The sequence below is a fragment of the Heloderma suspectum genome, chromosome 4 (assembly GCF_057233095.1).
Source record: "Heloderma suspectum isolate Gila_16-S chromosome 4, 16-S_ref, whole genome shotgun sequence".
Classification (NCBI taxonomy): domain Eukaryota; kingdom Metazoa; phylum Chordata; class Lepidosauria; order Squamata; family Helodermatidae; genus Heloderma; species Heloderma suspectum.
In genome coordinates, this window is record NC_139461.1 from 215,857,315 (window position 1) to 215,878,170 (window position 20,856).

Genomic DNA, 20,856 nt, shown 5'->3' on the forward strand with positions numbered 1-20,856 from the left:
AAGGGGATGTGCCAACAGGACTTATTTGCACAGCCATTTGGACACATCGACGTCTGTTCACATTGAGCTTCCTATGCATGGTGGAGGACAGCAGCCATGCCCAAGGTTTACTCCTGTTCCCCACTGAATAGAGAACCTACCTACCCAGGCCATGTGTGATGCAGTCCTCAGTGAGGTCATATTAAGGACAGGGTAACTAAGACGACCACTTAGGCATTGCCAAAGAATGGGAAATGCAACGCACAAAGAAGATGAAAAGGGGAAAAGAGATTTGCATAGAACGGATATGTGCTAATTTATGCATATAGATGCAAATTTAGAAATAATTACTATAACATAAATAGAAAAACAATACATCTCACCATAGTGGGGAAGACTGTGACCAAGACTGTGACTTGGATGCCTGCTTGCTCAGTCTGCTGTCCAGGTGCCACCTGTCAGAGGGCAACTCCAAAGCCCCTATTGCTCTACCTTGATGTGCTTCTTTATCTTTAAACCAGACTCGGGCATGACAGTCATTCAGATAAAGGGCACCTTCAAATAGAGGAGTGTCTTCCTTAAAGTAGGACACATAGCCACCCTCAGGATAATTGGGCTGCATCCCATGACCCAGCATCTCAGGGGGACTACCAGTGTCCTAGGCCCACCTCCAAAATTTAGTATTTATTAGAAGTATTTTTAAAGGGCCCTTCATCCAAACAGATACCAGATACCACCAGGGTGGTATAGCACAGGCATGAAAAAACGAAACACGTCACACAATCTGATGACAGAGTAAAACAACATAATAAAATGTAACACTTATCTTATCATGTATATTCCCTTCTCCGCGTTTTCACTTGTGCACAAAAGCCCAAGAGGAAGTCCACACTGCCACTCACTGCCCAGAAATGGGTTGGGTGGCATTCCAGAGTATTCAAAATAAATTGAAATTATCTTAATTACCTAAATAAAAGCTCTGTCTTTGAGGGTTCCTTGGTTCGTTTCTTAAAGGGCCACTTCCTAGTATGCATTTGAATGAGATTTCTTATCTTCCTATAGTGTAGTGCTCTACAGATTAAAAACAAGACCGCTTGAGCAAAAACAAGTGCAGCTCAGAAACTCTGGGAGTGTCACTCAACCCACCCCAACCTCTGTCTAGCACCACCTCTGCTGCTGAGGTCTGTGCCATCCGCCCCTCGCCCACCACCTGCATGTTCAACAGCCATGTGAAGGGAACCTACATGCATACCAATATAGGTGCATAAAGGTCCCCCATGCAAGGGAGGTGGGAGGGGGCAATCAGGGTCCCGTCACAAAAAAAGGAGCTTTCCATGTGTATATCTGTATGCACGTAGTGCTCCTCCGCATGGTTGCTGAACATATGTCTGGCACGCACAGCAAGTGCAACCCTACAGTCTCCTCACATGTTCTTTTGATGTGTAAGGGGGTCCAAGTGAACCTCCTCTTCTCTCTGAGACTCCTGTTTTGGGTTTATCACATCAAAATTATAGCAAAAGAATACAGCAAAGTTTGAAAATGAGTGCAATTGAAGAAATATCCTGATGAGAACTACGTGCTGTCCCTAACCTTTTACCCAGAAAAAAAGTTTGAAGTTGCAACCTTTTATGTTATTAGTGGACCAGCTCACAGCTTATCTCAGCAAGCATCAAAAGTCCTATAGGAACTTTTCATACCATTGGAAGCTCCCCACAGAATGCAGTGCTGTTCAGGAGCCAGGTGAAGTAGCGGTATAAAATGGTGTCATTTTTTATTCTGAAGACTTAGGTCATGGATTGAAAAGAGAAGACCCTTTTACAACTTCACCAAAAAACATGGAAATAGGAAAAATCTGTGGCAACATTGCCAATTACATGTTGGGAAATTATGTGAATTATGCTATTCCTGATATGTTTGTCACATTTAGGTTTTCCAGTTTCAAATAGCAAGGCTGAATATTCATTTTCCAAATCATCACTGATTTATTTAAAAGAGCATCACTTCAGATCAATACAGTTGGAGAGCAGGTTGAATGCATTGATGTCAATGTCCATCAAAGGTGACTTGACAAAGAATTTACCATTTAATTACAAATTATGCCCAATTCATGTGTTAAACACACACAGAATGCTCATGTGTTGATGTAGGAGGGAACTAGCAACAGAGGGGACTAGCAATATAGTCCTACACCAGAGATGGGGAACCCCAGACCCTGGAGTTCCAATCAGGCCCTCCTGTGGTCCCAATCTGGCCCTCTGGGGAACCCCAGATGGCCGTGCCCCCTTTCCAAGATAACGTTAACTGCTTTTGGTAGGGTGGCAGGGGATGATCATCTTAGAATAAGCATGTGTATCATAAGAGAGTGGAGTTTAAAATATGTCTGAACATTATTAAGTAGAACAGGACTTTATATGCTTTAATATAAATTTCATATGTAAATGTGAATCCCATTGCAAAGTTTTGGAGGTGGAACCTTAACCATGTTTTACTGGGAAGGAAGGTCTTTGATCACTATTTGCTAGTCACCTTCGAAGACATGCATTGAGATCAGGAGAATCATCTGGAATTTCAGTTCACAGCAAGGAAGAGGATGGAGGCAAGGCAGATGTGCAAAGCTTGCTCAGGAGCCCCAGCTTCTCTCCCAGAAGTGCCTTGTTTTCCTTTTGCAATATTGAAGAAAAGTGCTGTTAGTTCATAGTGAAAAGTAAATAAAAATGTCATTTCATGTGCAAACAAATGAACTTGTCAGCTATGTTGCAATGATCAAAACCTACTAGTGGGAGATTGAAAATTCCATCTTCGTTTGTTCAGACTACTAGTCAGGCTAATTAGAGTAAATCTAATGCCGTAAGGACAACAGTGTGGGTGACTAGCCGGAGGGTAACACGGCTGCTTGAACAGAGCCCCATATCAGGCTATGGCAGAACAGCAATCTGTTTAGGCTGAAAACAGACATGGATGGTTGCTAGTCAGACGTACTCATCAACTACTTTAGCATTTTAACTGCTTTGGTAATGTAAATAAGGTGAACTCTGCTCACGCTCCGGGAGAGAACGCAGGACAGGAAGGCCTGCCGTGCTATGGTCCATGGGGTCACGAAGAGTCGGACACGACTGAATGACTGAACAACAACAACTGCTGCCAATATATTTTAATGGAAATTGGATGCAGTTCCATTAATTCTGGATATTGATCCAGCCATTCCCAGACTCCACCATGCGTCTGATGGTTCTTCCAAATGCTCAGGAAGCTTTTATTCTTCTTATGCTTTCATGCACAACTAGTGATGGCACCAGAGTTCAGAATTTAAGGGGTGGGCAAAATGGTTAACTGAAGACATACCCATATGCATTATACGCAAAACTGAAATCTCTGCTGAAGTTTGGACCCAGCACATAATAAGTTCACCCAGACACTAGGGCTGGATGGATCAGTCTACTTCCAGGCCATGTCAGTTTTGCATGTGTTCAGTTATAAGTTCATTCCGCCCCATTTCCATCCCTATGTATTAACAAAAACTGCATAAAAGTGTGCATTTAAATTGTATATATTTCCCCTAAAATATGCATTTTGTTATCATTTCCCCCTAAATATATACGTTTGTATGCATCTTTCACTGAAGTATGCATTTTGTATGCATTTCCCCTAACATACTCATTTTTGTATGCATTTTCCTCCTAAAATATGCATTTTTGTGTGCATTTTCTGAGCGAAGAATTCCACTGCAAAAGCTGGACAAGTGCACTATGTGAAGAATAACTGCATTCCAGTCTGTGTATTAGTCTGGGAAGTGTGAATGCTGTTGATCTGCTTAAAAATGCAGACCAAACAAAATTCTCCAATGTCCCTACCATACATTACTTGTTGCCCTTCCTTTCCCCCAAACATTTACTCACTTGTGGCCTCTATTTCTTCTTTGTATCTGAACTGGCATTATCCCAGGTGCCAGGAACCATGGAACATTAATTTCTAGGGCACCTAATGTCCATACTAAGTACTCAGGAACCCTGATAAAACTACATGTCTCAAGATCCCTGGTGCTTGGGACAATGTCATGGCCCAAGGGGCAGGCTCCTGATGATCAGGAGAAGCGTTTGAGGAAACCATAAAGTAGGAAGAATGGGCATGGGGATTACCTACAGCATGAACTCCGGAAGACAGAACTCTGGCAGAATCCTCAGTATGAGAGGAATCACACCAGATCACTGCCCCTACCATTCGTATGGCATGAGGATGTCACTCTACCCTCCTCCTCAGAGATCTACATACTCAGATGCTCCCCAGTTCTGCAACAGCCAGCGCTTGCAGAATTAAGCAGGCCACAAGATGGAGGTTGCCAGTTTATCACATAAGAAGGAAATAATGGCCAGGTTCATGGTTTTAGTGTGTATATGAAGATAGATAGATAGATAGATAGATAGATAGATAGCCTGTACAGCATGAAGAACACAGTGATGAAGTACACTATACCATACTCAGGGTGTATTGAAGAAGGGAAGGATAACTGCTTCTAGGAACTTTTTTTAGTGTAGACAAGATGATCAGGTTGAGATCGTATATAATTTTAGTTTACTATAGCAAAATGCAATGTATTTGTACATTTTTGTTGAAGTCACGTTGAATTAAGAGGAGTAGTTATGAGAGGGGTAGTTTGGACATTCTCCAGAAATTGTGAAGGAGGAGCATGAATGATTCACACTTCCTCTCCCAGAGCTTCCAGATTATATCTGAAGGGGTGGGGGACAGATGTGCATTTCCCACTTTCAAGCAAGACTCAAAAATTTGGGAAGAGGAAATGCAACAACAACCAAGGTAGCCATTGGTCTGTTGTAGCAAATATTAGCAGTCCTGTAGCACCAGAAATCTAACCAACATATAGTGACATGAACTTTTCTGGCCAAGAACCTATTTGTAATTTTGAGGACTCCCACTGTGTTTTGCAGTCACCATTGCAAAAATTCTCATTTCTAGTATCTTATCCAGGTACAGTAATTAAAGGGGAACCTTAAAAAAAAGTTAAAAAAAAAACAGTCAGTGGAATCCACATGACTTGAAAAAAGCCAGTCCGCTTCAGAATCCACAGTCGAATGTATAGAAATCTGAACTCATTTGAATCCATTGGGGAGTTCTCCAACATCCCTAGCTGCAGCCATGGGACTTAGTTGGGGGGGGCAGAATTGATGATGGATCCCCGTGACACCCTCCACTTCCTCTTCAGAGTCACTGTCCAGTAAAATCAGATGCTGACTAGGGATGTGTGAATACTCCTCAATCTAGAGTGAGCTTTACTCTCCAATTTTAACTCCTGCAGCAAATATGCAGAACATGCCTCACAAAATCTGCTTTACCAAAGTTGGATAGGAACAGGCTAGAATACATTAGATATAACACATGCTAATCACTTAAAAACAAATTACAAAACTATCATCTTTTACCCTTGGCAATATCTCCATAAGCTTGGTGGGCAGAACAGAAGACACTATCTCTCAAATAACAAAAGAAAGATAAATAACCCAAAGGCAACATTTGATTAAATTCATCATACTGGCATGCACACTTTGCAAAGGGAGAGAAAAATCTCAGACATCAACCTTTCATAAACCTTCTTTGCTTATTTTCTCAGGGCAAGTCAAAGACAGAGCAAGTGTTCCCAAAAAGCAAGCTACCCTGAAGTCATCAGGAAATAGATGGGAACAAATAAAGCCAGTAAAGAGCTCAACCGTCTCTGGGAGGTTTATTGAATTAAATTACTTTAGACAGTGGTCTGCATTATGTGAAGGTCAAGCGTTATTCTAATGAAGGCAATAGAGTTATGCCTTTGCAAATAGGCTAAAGATGTGATCCTTCGAACACTTCCTTGGAAGTAAAATCCACTGAAATCAATGAGATGTCCTTCCATTCAATGTATTTAGGATCACTTGCTAAGAGAGGGGGACAGACCAGGCTCAGAGATTGCAGTAATTTATTTCAATGAGTGCTTTGCTGATGTCTGCAGGGGTTAGTTTGCTTCAGAAAAATAGATGAGTTGAATCCCTGCAGAATGATTAACCTTCTTGGAAGTAGTAAACAAGGCTGGCATGGAATTGTTCTGCTTTAAAAAGGTATTTGCTTTGAGACATTGATTAGCACTGCAGCTTCCATTGATCCAGGTTCAGCAGCAATTCACTGAAACTGCACAATGGATCTGGTGCAATAAAACCAAAAAAACACAAATTAGAGAGCAGTCAATGTAGTTCTTCTTAAAAGGGCAACCAATCAGCAAGTGGAGGCAGCTCTTAAAAAGGGAAATCCTCAAATATATTTGTACATAGTTTCAAAACATACACACATGCTACCAGAGTGGATATCAAAGGGGAGAGGTGCTCCTCAGCAACTCCAGAGATCTGTGAGTCCAGTTCAAACTTTATTCCCCATTCAGATTCACCTAATCTGAAGTTGGGGAGGGAAGAAGTCAGGGTCAAGGCTGGTGACCAAAGAACCATATGTTGACATTTTCCTACTAATTTATGCAAAATATGTTGTTGTTAAATATTTGTAGAGCATTTTTGAGTGTTGAAAACACTTCACAAACACCATCTTTTTGGAATCCATAAAACAATCTTGCAAGATAGGTGAGTAGTATTATAACCAGATCGCATGGGATGTCAGGGTTGCCCTTGAGCGCAGTGATTGACAGAGTAGCTCAGAGTCTGAAGAGGAATCGCAAAACATGGGGGAGGAAATTTCTCAGGCCTGGACAGAGATGGATAGGCCTACTCCTCAAGCTTCAAAGGCACAGCTGGATGGAGAGGGCCGCTCTTCTCCCATCCCTGTGAGAGATAGCGAACAGGGAGGGGGGGGGGGTTGGTAGAGCCTGAATTCTTAGACACTAGATGCAGATGCAAAGACAAGAGAGAAATGGCAGGGGCAGAGCTTAGGCGATCTGCCTGATTGGCCTTGAGGGAACAGCTGTGCTTAGAGTCTTCACGAGATAGAGGCAGATCCCCCCCCCCTTAAGTTAGGACAGCAAGCTTGCCTGTTCTTCAGACAGTGGGCAACTTTCATAGCTTTCCTTTGAACTCCCTGAAGGTATTTCTTTTGTGTACTGTGGGTCACTGACAATTAGCATCTGAATGACCCATTGAATTAAGTGGATTAAAAGCCTTGGAATTGAAGTCTCTTGTCTGTGTTTTGAGTTGGCTTTTGAAGTTTTACAGCAGTGGCAAAGGGAAACGTGACAGCTTGCCCACTGTCTCAAGAACAGGTGAGCTTGCTGTCCTAACTTAAGGGGTAGCAGGGGATCTGCCTCTATCTCGTGAGGACTCTAAGTGCATCTGTTCCCGCCGGGCCAATCAGGCAGATCGCCTAAGCTCTGCCCCTGCCATTTCTCTTTTGTCTCTGCATCTGTGTCTAGTGTCTAAGAATTCAGGCTCTACCATCCCCCGCTGTCCCTGTTCGCTATCTCTCACTGGGATGGGAGAAGAGGAGCCCTCTCCATCCAGCTGTGCCTTTGAAACTTGAGGAGTAGGCCTATCCATCTCTGTCCATGCCTGGGAAATTTCCTCCCACACGTTTTGCAATTCCTCTTCAGACTCTGAGTTACTCTGCCAATCGCTGGACTCAAGGGCAACCCTGACGGGGGGGGGGGGGGGGCTGAGGTTGAAATAAGGCCACCTAATGAATTTATGGCAGAGGCAAGATTCAAACCAGGAACTTCATAATTCACAGCTGAGTTTCTTAGCCAGCTTTCTCAAAATCTAGTCTCAGATAGCTCAAGAACCCAAGTGCATAGCATCATCTATGCAAGCCAATACCTGGAGGAAAGATTATGGAGTAGTAGTGTAGCTATTTCTTTATCTTGCAAGGCAGAAGAAGGTCAAATCTCTTGGGATGAGGTATTAACCATTGTTCTTCTTTATATTACCTCCCCTGCTTCCAGGACTGTTTCCATGCATTATAACAACAACAACTCCTCTAAGAAGCTCAGGGTGATATACATGGTTCTTCCTCCTCCTCCTCCTCTACCACCACCACCACCATTTTATCCTCACAACATTCCTGATCTTGTAGTTGGAGGAGATGCACCCTCAGAGAATAAAGTGCCATCTTCAGATGGTATAAAATCCTCTTCCTCTAACATAGTAGAATCCAACTGCTAAATGAATGAATTCGGCATTCTCCAAATCACACAAAAGAGCAAAAGGTAGCTGTTTGCTTCATAAGAAAAAATGTCAAAATCCATATTAGGGCAATACCTTTATTCGGCCAACCAAGATGTCACAAAATAGTGTGCAAGCTCGCAAGTTCTCAAAAACTCCTGTTCAAGCTAGATGGTAAATAAAGACCAGGGTAGGGTGGGGGGTGGGATGGAGGGAGAAGAAGCTGGCTGAGGTTGAAGCCTGCAGCCTGCATATAGACATAGTTTTAAGACAGAATGTGGGAGGAGGGGGGGAGTCACCCAAATCAGGGACCTTGTGCAACCATGCTCATGATTTCTCTGGCTAATGTTGAGCAATTCCCTCTCGTCACTGCAGCCCCATGAGACACAGACCACAATGTTTGGGAGGTCCCCCTAACTTCTGGTGAGATCTTTGGGTGGGTGCAAGAGGGAGGAGGGGAAGGGAAACATCTGTTGTGCTAGCACTTGTGTCCCACTGGATATCACCTTGCATTCTGAAGCATTAGATTTCACCTTACGAACATGACATCGAAAGAATGGCTACAGCTATCCCCACGCACCGTATCTGGATGCAGCCACCTCACAGTTGTTGTGTCCAAGGCTACCTAGGAAGTAAAGTAAATCCAATTTTTCACACTGAAGGATACTGATGATATTTCTTTTCACTCCTGAGAGGGCTTAATAGTTTCCATGCATCATTGGTACACATAAGCTATGGATCTTTCCCACTCACATCTTCGTGCAGTATATAATATGAAATGTATTCAGAAATGGCAAAATGAAAAATAGTTTGACTGAAACAAATGATATATACATCTAGAAAACATCTTCTTGGGAGATGCTCTATGGTCCATATTAATTTTTTTAAAAAATGTATAACCCTTTAAAAAAAATCCACCAGAAATTGGTTTCATGACTGATTGGCATCAAATAATTACTTTTCTTGTTGAAGTCACAAAATGTGCACTGAAAGCTGGTTCGTAATGCCAACATACAAATATAACTTCCATTTTCATGTGCAGACTACTTGAACATCAGTACAAACCACACAGAGAGGGCTGATGCAAAGTAAAAGTGACGAAGTTCAGCTTGCATTTTGGAATTACATTCCAAAGAAAGCAATATTTCAGACACATCAGTGATAAGAATCACTAGATTTATGACCAAAAAAAATGTATCCTCAAGACAGGTGTGAATAGATCAGAAAAGCAGAAATGAAACTTTCACTCAGATTTTTAATCCTCCCCCCACCCCGCATTTTGGAGTAGGAATATTCACCTCACTGCTCCCTCACCCAGCGTATATTTTGTGCCCCACTGCTTTGCTTCTTTTTTTCTGGATTGTTTCCTCAGAGCAAAGTATGGCTAGTTTCTGTAGTGGCTAAGGACCTCAGTTCAGACATTTCTGGACCAGATGAATCCTGGGATAAGAGGCCTTTGGAAAGGGGAAAATGTTCTCTCTTGATATTCAAGATGACACCATTGAAAAATCGTTACCAGAAAAGTGAAAATATTGTGAGGAAGAACACTAGGGACTATATTCCCTTTGTCACCTTTCCCTTACTTCCCAAACTCTTTCTGTGCCAGTGTTCTCAGATTCAGGTTCCTCCCAAGAAAGTCCTTCCAAAATTCCCTCAGCTCCTGTTATCCTTTCTTTACCACAAAATCTGGCAGTGGGTACATCAGTAGACCCAAAACAAAGAGGGAACACGTCTCAGGATGCTGGAAAAATGAATGCTTTATTCCAAGATAAGCCCAACGTGCTTCAGCCCTGTTTTCTTTGGGCCTTCTTCAGGGGTCATATTAAAACAGCCCACAGAGATCTCTGATAGATGTAACTCATGAATTCAATAACTGGACAGTAAACCCCTGAAGAAGGCACCAAATAAAACAGGGTTGAAATGCATTTGTCTTATCTTGGAATAAAGCACTCATTTTCCCAGCATCCTAAGATGTATACTTTCTTTGTTGTGTGCTTGTAGTGGATGCTCTCCAGTTTTTTACATATATCAGTAGACTCACCAGCATGAGTATGTGCCTCATAAACAGAGAATGACCCCCTTTAAATGGAATCTAGTCTCATCCAGAGATGTGAAACCAAGAACACAACATCTCCCCACAGCACAGCAGTATCTTAGCCCGCACTGGGTTTCTGACCAATATCTGACTTGCTGTCTGAGTCAGGCCTCAGCCTTGCCTCTAGCTCCCAGTGATCCATCCAGCAACCTGAGGCTGTGTGTAACCCCCTCAATGCCTGCATGATTAGCACCACATGTTAATCACTGTTTGCTGGCTGTCCACCCATCACTGAATTTGTTTATTTATTTATTTATTTATTTCTATACCACCCAATAGCCAAAGCTCTCTGGGCGGTTCACAAAAATGTAGCTATTGCCAACACTGCAGGCAGTCTTCGCAGCCCTTCTCCAGCCCCCTTTTTATGAGTTTCAATCTTGAAAGGAAATTTCCCAGGCTCCAAAGCTGGGTTGAACGAATAACCCATATAAGGTACGGAGGCCCTTTCAAGAGGTCCTCGCCACATCAGGGAGAAACAGGTGCACAGACCCACACAATGCTTGCTGTGGTATAAAGCAAAGGAAAGAGAGGGATGCGACACACCTCTTGATTTTTCCTGCAAAGAACTCATCCTTATTGTTGTTGTTATTACATTTATATCCTGCCATGCTTCCATCGTGGAACATTAGATTCCCAGGTGGTCTACCCTCCAAGCACTGACCAGACCTAGACCTATTTAGCTTCAGAAAAGTGGCTGCCTCATTTGTCTTCAGACCATGCCCTGGGACCATGTTTAAGTTATCTGGTTAGCTACAGTGTGAAATAGGATGCTGGACTAGATAGGCCTTTGGCCTGGTCCAACAGGGCCTTCTTATGGCCTCACCTATGCAATGCTTAGGAAATGCATCAGGTAACGGCACCACATTGCAAGGCCTTGAAGAGCCTGGAATACATTTGAAATGCTTGATTTGAGAACTGACAAAACCCTGAGAGCTTCCTGTGCATAATGGCCAATTGTTCTTGGAACACATTCACAATGTTGCTTGGAGACCTTCTCCTGTCACCCTGCAACTGCTATGTACACAGAATGGCTTCTCAACCATTATGAAGCAATTATTTCTACATCTCCCTTCAGGATGCCAATTACCACTTTGGCCTCAGAAATTCAAAATGCTTTTTTCGAGATTCAGAATATTTACTATAGCCAATCCAAGCTAATGCAGCCTAGGTGAAAAGGGGCACACGTTTCCATTTTTTTATATGCATTTTAAAACTAAACAATTTATCATGAGAAACTCATATTTTTAACTGTGTTTATCTATAGTATATTCATTAAAGAATGTGAAATTATCTACTGTCAAAATGCTGCAGTGGCATCTCATTTTACGTGTATGCATGTTTTGTATTATATTTTGCCATTGTGTGGCTAGCAATGCCAGGAAAAGCATGAGTTCATGAAGTTTCCTCAATATAGAAAATCACACTGGTAAAGAGTGACTGCAGGCTTCTTCACACAGAGCTTTTATCCTGCTATTGAGACTCACGGAGGTTTGCGGGTCCTTTAGATGTCATCGTCAACCTCCAAGGCATCTCTCGCACTGAATGACCTTTATTCCATTTTTTAAAAGATTGGAGATAATGAGCTATCAAATTACAGCACTTGAGTTCCACTTGAATTTCCTTGTGAAAAAGGAAAAGGGGCAATAAGAAGGGCTAGACCACAGCACCATCTAGTGGCTGTATAATGAAACATATGGAAGACTCAGATAAGGGGGGAAAGGGGGGGGGGAGGAAGAATGTGTAAAGGGAGTCTGTCATGATCCTGCATTTAAAATGGAAGCAGAAAGCACCATTTTAAATGTGGGGTTTTAGGCTGGTGTAGAGATGCTCTGTAGCTTAGTGGCAGAACACATGCTTTGCATGCAAAAGGTACCAGGTTCAATCCCCAGCATCTCCAGGGAGGGCTCAGAAAGTCCTCTGAAACCTTGGAGAGCCGCTGCCAGTCAGTGTCGACAATACTGGACTAGATGGACCAATGATGTGACTTGGTATAAGGCAGCTTCCTAATGTCTATGGATGGAAATGTTGTGGGAACTGTGCATAACTGAAGAATCTGCAGAATTATTACAGCTATGTACATCCAATTATTCACACTTATACTACATCATCTACAGAGGCTCAGGCTCAGCCAAACTCAATAAATAGTATTTAATGGCTTGCCTGACACTAGAAAACAGAAGGTGACAGAAGTGTTCCAAACAAGAGGGAGAAAAATCAGCTCAGATTTTTACAGCCACAAGTGGTGGCTCATAAGTGATAGATCGTCCAGATCTGTTAGGTTCTTAGTGTTGCGGACTTTAAGGTCAAGCAACTTGTGACATAGGAGTTCCCTGACTGGAACTCCTGTTGTCTTTTTCTAATCACAGAACTCTCATGTCACATGTAGTTTGACATTTGGCAAAGCGGGGCTGGATGAGTAGAAGAAAGCAGGTGGGGATGTAGAGAGAAGGTGCATTTTATGCAATAAAGAACAGCCATGTAACTGCCCTAAGATGTGTTGCTCAGATTGATGAGAAACAGCAGGGTTGATTTGGGTGAAAGTGGGAGATGATTGGTACAGCCTGAACACCAGATAAGAAGATAAGAAGAGCTGTGCTGGATCAGACCAAAGGCCTAGCCAGTCCAGCATTCTGTGGACAGTGAGATGCCTGTGGGAAGCTGTCAAGCAGGACATGAGTGCAATAGTATCATCTGGTTCCTGTTCCCCAGAAGTATCAGGAGGCATACTGCCTCTGATATGGGATATATAGTAATATATAGCCATCATGACTAGCACTCATTAAGAGCCTTACTCCCCGTGAATTTGTCTAATCCCCCGTTAAAGCTTTCCGAGTTGGTAGCCAGCAATGCATCTTGTCATAGCAAATTCCATAGTTTAACCAGAAGGACTACCTTTTATCTGTCCTGAATCTCCCACCATTCAACTTCAATTGATGACCCTGGGTTCTAGCATTATGAAAGAAAGAGAAAAACTTCTCCCTGTCTGCTTTCTCCACACCATAAATCATTTTATACATCTTTATCATGCACACCTGCTCACCCCTTACATTGGCCACTTTCTAGTTCTCAGTACAGAAGCTAATCTTATGGACGTGTTACATATTATCATTAGAAGATCAGCTGTTTCACACATGAATTCCTTAAGAACTCTCAAATGGATACCAAGAGGGCCTGGTGATTTGTTTTTGTTTTTCAAATTTGTCAATAAGATCTAGAACTTCAGCTCTTATCACTATTATGTGCCTCAGTTCCTTAGACTCCCTTTCTGAAAATATCTGTTCAAGCAGAGGTATATGTTCTACATCTTCTGTAGCGAAGACAAATGCAAAGAATACATTCCACTTTTCTGCCATCTCCTTATCCTCCTTTAGTACTCCTTTAACTCCTTTGTCATTCAGTGGTCCAACCACCTCCCTTGCCAATTTCCTGCTTCTGAAGTATTTAAAGATTTTAAATATTCTTGGTCCTAATGTTATTGGCAAAATGCTCCTCAAAATCCTTTTTTGTATCCTTTATCATCTGCTTAAATTTTGTTTGTTTTCCTTTGTGTTAGCTTTCCTCAACCTGCTGATTTAGACATTCACCTCCCATGAGCCCAGCAAGCATGACCAATGGTTATGAATGCTGGAAGTTGTAGTCCAAAACATCCGACAGACACCAAGTTGGAGACAGCTGCTTTGTGTTCTCATTTTGGCAAGACTTCCAGTTTCTATAGGAAGCCTTCTTTTCTCCAATAGCTTCCTTGAGACTGCTCGTTAACCATGTTGGTCACCCCTTGGACTTTGTGTTACCTTTCCTGGCCTGCAGTATACATGCAATCTCTTCTCCTGTCTGCTTTGCAATGGAGCCCAGGAGCCTTGACTTTTCTGCAGGAAGATGTGCAAGGACTCCAATCCCTTCTGTTTTCTATATATCCAAGCCTAATTATCTTGTTCATGCAGGTTCTACACTTGCTTCTGATGAAACCTCTGCCACTTGCTGGATCTTAACACCATTTTGTCAGTAAATTTGGTTCTGCCCCATGGGTGTGCTATTGAATCATATTTCCTCTTGTTTTTTCTTTTCCTCTTCTTCCCATTTATTAACAGCAGTTTCCTCCAGCAAGTGTTTGTCATCCGCTTTTTTATTTCTAACTCTCTGATTTTTCCATGCTCTTAAAGCGATTGCTGAAGTATTTGATTTCTGATTACTCATGATTAAGCAACAGTAGGAATTGATTTGACAATAATGACTGAAGTTGTGTTGTTTTCTCCAGATGGGTTTCATTTTCATCCCTTTTCTCTGCACAGATTGATATATTATCCTTAGATTGTTGTGAAAGTCAAGGCTTTGGGGAAAAACCTAACTTGGTAGTCACATTTCTTCTATTTAAAGTACAGTCAATGTCATAGAGTATTATATATTGCAATTTGATACTGTAAGTTGAACAGCAGGTATTCAGATTTATACTAGAGCTATCCCACATTTTCATAATGGTTGATTATAAGAACCTAAGAAGAACCCTGCTGGATCAAGCAAAGGTGCATTTAGTTCAACATTCTGTTTCCAGCTGGGGCCAGTCAAATGCCATTGGAAAGCTCAGAAGCAGGACATGAAAGAAAAGCCACCTATAAGTTTGTTCCAGCATCTTGTATACTGCATCAGCACATGACGGTTCCATTTAGGCAGGCGTGAGCAACCTCTGGCTCTCCAGATGTTGTTGGATTATAACTCCCATTGGCCTGAGCAAGTGTGGTTAATGGTTAGGGATAAGGGTTGTGATCTAACAACATCTGGAGAGCCATAGGTTACTACTCACCCTTGCAACTAGGTATCCTGGCTGCTAGAAATACCATGAATTTCTCTATCCTTTTAGGGTCATAAGTGACTCTCAAAGAGGTGTAAAAATGCTAAAACTTTCCCCCCTAATTTGTGCCACATCATTGTAGTGATGGTCAGGCAACCTTCAGCTGGATTCAGAACTTAGTCAACACCCAGACTAGACTGTGCTTAAAAATAAGAGGGTTAACACACAGGGGCAATCTACATTACAACTTTAAACTGGTTTCAAACCTATTTTTAGTTATTACGGCTACCAAATACAGGAATTCTGGGAATTGTAGCTCTAGGAAGAGGGGCTGCTTGGGCAGGGGATAGGGGTCTCTAGCAAAGAATTCTCAGTACCCTCATGAAACTGCAGGATCCCTTTAGATAAACCAGTTTGAAACCAGTTTAAAGTTGTAATGTAGATGTCACAGAGTTCTAAATTGACTTGTTATTTAGAAGTTATACCATATCACATCCCCTTATATTCTTATCTAGGTTTTTTTTAAAAAAAACAACTTCGTAGCTTAGAGAAAGTTAAATGAACATGCGCATGTACACGCGCGCGCGCACACGCACACACACACACACAATTTTTAAGGGTTTAAGGCAAAATGGACACGATCAGAAAGCCTCACTCTTGGAAGCAAGAAGCTGTAGAATCTTTGAGTTTATCTGACCAAGCATCCACATCCAAACACCCTATAGATTATGCAAAGACTTTAAGGGCACTCTCTATCAGTCTCCCCATTTCTTGACCTTTTTTTTAGCTTATAGCCAGGCCAAAAGCTTTCCTCCCAGAAAAGCATCAGCATTAAAATGCAAATTATCCTATTTGGGCATTTGAGGCTCATTCAGATTGTATCCTCTTGCTGTAATAAAGACTTCTGTTGTCCACATTCATCTCCAGAAAAAAGGACTAAGCTCCTTTTCCCAGTGGCTATGGGAGACAGCAGTACATCCAAACCACACTCTCTACCCCCTGACTTTGCCAAAGCTCCTTGCAAGGGGAGCTTCCCAGCCACTACCTTTTCACCATGAACTGCTTTCATTTTCTCTCCCTTTGGTCAGGTGTTGACTGCATGCCATAAGAGCTTGTGAGAAGTTGTTAGAGAAGTGGGGATGGAGTTTCTACCCATTATCTTAGGGAAGCATCATCCAGAATATATAAGTAGGAGGGTAGGTGCTTTCCAAACTTCACAGGGTCAAAAGAGACATTACGTTAAATCCATATCTAGCAGCTACAGGCTTCTCCACAGCAGGGTTTTATCCTGCAACTTACTGGGGTGTTTGCTTCTGGATTCCTTGCAGGATTAAGATTGGCTCCTTACATGAGCTGACATGGGCTTTTTTTCTGGGACTTCCATTGTCTGCAAATTCTACAGGTTTCATTATATAGCCACTAGATGGTGCTGTGATATAGCAGAGATATAGTGGAACTACACAATTTCACATGGCCATTAAAGTGGATTGACATTTATTACTGCATTATCCCCAATCTTTTTAAAACCAGGATAAAGGTCAGAAAGCTCTGGAGGTTGATGGTGTCATGTAAAGGACTTCCATGAGTGACCAATCACAAGCGTGCAATAAAAGCTTCATGTAGAAATGTTCCCAATCTCCTTCCTTCCTTCCTTCCTTCCTTTCTTTCTTTTTACTGTACAGTAGGTACAGGGCCCCCAATCTGGATTGGGACCATAGCATGGGGGGCAGGGGGTCTTTTAAGAATTGAATTGAGCCCCCTGAGCCTTCTCTAGAGTAACAATGAAAAACAAATGTAACTCTGAATGAAAATTACAACATGTCGAGAATTTTCTAAGCTGGAAATTCCTCCAGTTGTCCCTCACTGCTCAACAAATGATACCAGCAGTGAAGACTTAAAAGCTTTGTAGCTTCACCCATAGTCCTTATTCTTTCTGCCATCTGAGAAAATGCTCCATAAATCAATCCCCAAGAACTGCCTTGAGTACCATCATAATCGTACATGACATAATCGGATGTCATGAGCTGACATCCAACAGGGAAATATATAACCTGGGGAAAATAGAAGGGCACATTTTGCAGTTACTAAGCAGCCAAGTTCACCAACATCCAATAACCATGAGCCAGGATAGATGAAGGAGGACAGACTTAGAAAGCTGGCATGTTTTTTTACATATTTAGATAATTCTCCCATTTGCATGGCAAAGGATATGAATAATGCAAGAATACGTTCACAAGGCGGAAGGCCAAGCAGGTGCTTAGTGCACATGGGTGGACATCAGCGGGACAGCTTTGTAAAGAATTGGAGCTATGCTGGCCAAAGCAACAAACAAATGCTGTAATGCAATTGGGTGGGAAATAAAAGTCAAAATACTGTAGCAAGGGCATCATTTAAGAAGGGCCCACCTGGGCATGGGCCCCGGATCTTTGTGAGCTGTCCTAATTGCCATTTAAAAAAAAACATTTTCCCATTGACTTGCATTAGAAAACAAAAACAGCCATAACCTTTTTAGTTTGTATGATAAATATATGCAATTTGGAGGCTTGGTAGCCCCCATGGAGCTGATTGAATATACCCAATTTCAGGCAGTTAGGTTGAGTGGCTTTTGTGCTAGTAATATTTGCTATTTCCAGGAAAATCTGTCAAAGCAAAGAGCTATTTTTTTTTGTGCTTCCACATAAGTGAATGAAATTTGGAAATCTGGCAGCCCTCATGGAGCTGATGGAAACTGCCAAATTTCAGGCAGTTATGTCCAGTCATGTTTGTGCTAATCACAGGTAAAGTTTGCTTGTAAAGTTTGCTTTTTTCAAGAAGATGCGTCAAAGCAAAGATATATATATATATATATATATATATACACACACACACACACACACACACACGTACGTGTGTGTGTGTGTGTGTGTGTGTGTAGTGCTTCCACATATGTGCATGGAATTTGGGGACCTGGCAGCCCCTATAGAGATGACTGAGCCTGCCAAAGTTCAGACAGTTAGGTCCGGTGGCTTTTGCGCTAGCCATGCATAAAGTTTCCTTTTCTCAAAGTCTAAAACAAAAGGTAAAAACTGTCAAGTCACCCAGGAGATTAGAGATCCAAGTCAGAAGGTGTTTAAGGTGACCATTAGAAGGTCACTATCCCTAATCTCTGGTGTAGGATTTTTTTGAGGTGCAAAAAACCTCTCTCCCCTACTTTTCTTTTCTGCTCTTACATGCCCACTGTTGGGAGGTTGCCTGCAATGAAATTTTGAAGAGGGAGAAGGAAGGGAAGAAAGAGCTCCATGTGAAATACTGGTATTTCACACAGCACCTGATTTTACTGCCTCGAACTGGAACCTTTGGCTTCTGCAGAAGTTTAGTAGCTTCAGTACAGCAAAGGATCCAGTCAACCTCCACAAAATTCTTTCTCCCCCTCCACTTTAATTTGTCCTAAATAGCTGTAGGATTCAAACAATCCTAAAGGGAAAGTTAGGACTATGTGGCATTTTGATCGAGAAACTACTGAGGCTTTTAAATAGGTTCTACAGTTTTAAAAAAGCTAGAAAAAGCCCTCAGCCACCACATCTCATAAAGTTGCAAACTCTGCACAGCCTCCTGAATTCCTCTGAAGTACTACCTTTCTGAAAGGAGCCACTTGGCTTAGGGAATTTTCTCTGCCCCCCACCCCCATGCACATTTCCAATCACCATTCTTCTTTTCTTCTTCCCTCCCCTCCCCTATCCTGTTCTTACTTCCTTTCTCTTCTTTATTCCACCCAGAGCATATCTTGGGGAATCCTTAAAGAGAATTCTCTTCAGTGGGCAAGAGAAGTTCTGAACTGTATTTGATTTTATACGAACAGACAAGAGGGTTAGTTTTTCTCCTTCTCACTCAAGTCTTTGAGAAAAGTGGGTTCACATGGTTGCAGAGAAACAAATCTGGGACTGTTTTGTTTGTCAGTTGCCATTATTCAGCAATAGGAAGGGCTGTAGCTCAGCGGTAGAGCACATGCTTGGCATGCAGAAGGTCCGAGCTTCAATCCCCAGCATCTCCAGGTAGGGCTACGAAAGAATCCTGAAACTTTGGAGAGCTGCTGCTGCCAGTCAGTGTCAACAATTCTGGGCTAGATGGACCCAGGGCCTGACTCAGTATAAGGCAGGTTCCTATGTTCCTATGAACAGAAAGCTTTTATTAAAAAAAAGTAGGAGTTCGGGATTTGTTTTTTACATGGAGGGGAGATAAATATTGCTAATTTATGCAATCCTATGCTTAGTGGTTAAGACGCTGAACTGCAGACTGGAAGGTCGGCAGGTCAGCAGTTCGAGACCCGAGTGCTGCGTGACGGAGTGAGCTCCCGTCTTCAGTCCCAGCTTCTGCCAACCTAGCAGTTCGAAAGCAAGAAATTGCAAGTAGATAAATAGGTACCGCCTTGGCGGGAAAGGTAACAGCGTTCCGTGCACCTCGGTGTTCAGTCATGCCGGCCACATGACCACGGAAGCGTCTTCGGACAGCGCTGGCTCTTCGGCTTAGAAATGGGGATGAGCACCGCACCCTAGAGTCGGACACCACTGGTTGGGGACACCTTTACCTTTTTTTTTTATGTACGCCTACTGAGAAGTCCCATTATGTTTAATGAGGCTTACCCTCAGGAAAGTGTGCATAGGATTCCAGCACAAGTTACTTTCGCAGGGAGGTTTGCACCTTGATGTTCTGCATGTTTACTCAGAAATAAGTCCTGAGTTGTGAGCATGGTACTGCAAGCTTAATACAGTGCCTACCCAATTCCGTCTAATGAATTGACTACCCTTTCAGCTCAGTCCTGTGCATGTTTTGTCATTTGGGGGAGGGGAGGTTGCATGAACTCTAGCTTCAGTGGTGATGGAAAGGCACTTAGTGCATGCTCAGAGTTTCTCGATAACTTAGCCCTAGTTTTGAAAACAGACTTATTGGCTGAATCCTCGTGAAGTCTTGGCACAAATGAAGTTATGGGGAAGAAGATGCAATGAGAGGTTGTGCATAACAAGGAGGAGGTAGAGGAGTGTTGCACAAAACAAGACATCTGTTTTTATGAAGAGTTGCTGGAGGATGGTAGGATGAGGAGGGATGGTTGTATAGAGGGGAATAGAATTGGTAGGGGGAGAATGTAAGTGCTCAGTGGTGAAAGAAAAACATTCTGCACATGCTCAAAGGCACAGTCTATTTAAGAACATAAGAAGAGCCATGCTACATCAGACCAAGGTCTATCTAGTCCAGTGTTCTGTTCACACAGTGGCCAACCAGATGCCCATAGGAAACCCACAAGCAGGACACGAGTGCAATAGCACCTTCCCACCCATGTTCCCCTGCTGCTAACATTGGTGAAATGTAAATAAATTCTAGTCATTCTAAATTAGAATGCATGTATATCCTTCAGAAACTTTGCAGGTTTATTGCCTAGGGGACACCTCTAATGACCTGTGCATTTTCATACAAATTTACCCAAAAACTATTGGGGAAGGGCTGAATGGAAAGGAAAGCAAATCACTCCCTCCCCCAAATTGGAGAACTCCCCTTCTACATGAACTGCTGCACCTATCCTTCTGCAACTTTGCTGGTTACTTACTTAGGGACAACTCTAAGCTGCCTGTAATTTTCAGAACAATGGTCCACAAGGAACATAGGGAGATAAGTATGTCCTCTTTTGGAGACCTCAAAATGTCAAGGCCACCGTTGCACAAAAACCCTTGTGGCTATCATTCTGAAATTTGGCAGGCTTGATCTCTTCTGATGGGGCAATGAATCCTGAAATTCTTATCCAATTCTTCCAAGGAATAAAAATGCTATTGGCAGTTCCCTTTAAAAGAAAATCTGCCTACCCAATTCTTATGTATGTATGTAATCTA

General features: G+C 42.4%; 1 long non-coding RNA gene across 1 annotated transcript in view; it reads right to left on the reverse strand.

The window, feature by feature from the left end:
• Nucleotides 1-1,945: 1,945 nt before the first annotated feature.
• Nucleotides 1,946-20,856, reverse strand: part of LOC146348056 (uncharacterized) — a 66,833-nt gene continuing 47,922 nt past the window's right edge. Inside the window, exons 3-4 of the long non-coding RNA XR_014790512.1 lie at nt 8,698-8,742; nt 1,946-2,639 (exon numbers count right to left, since the gene is read on the reverse strand). This is a non-coding gene — a long non-coding RNA (uncharacterized LOC146348056). The remainder of the gene's footprint in view (nt 2,640-8,697; nt 8,743-20,856) is intronic.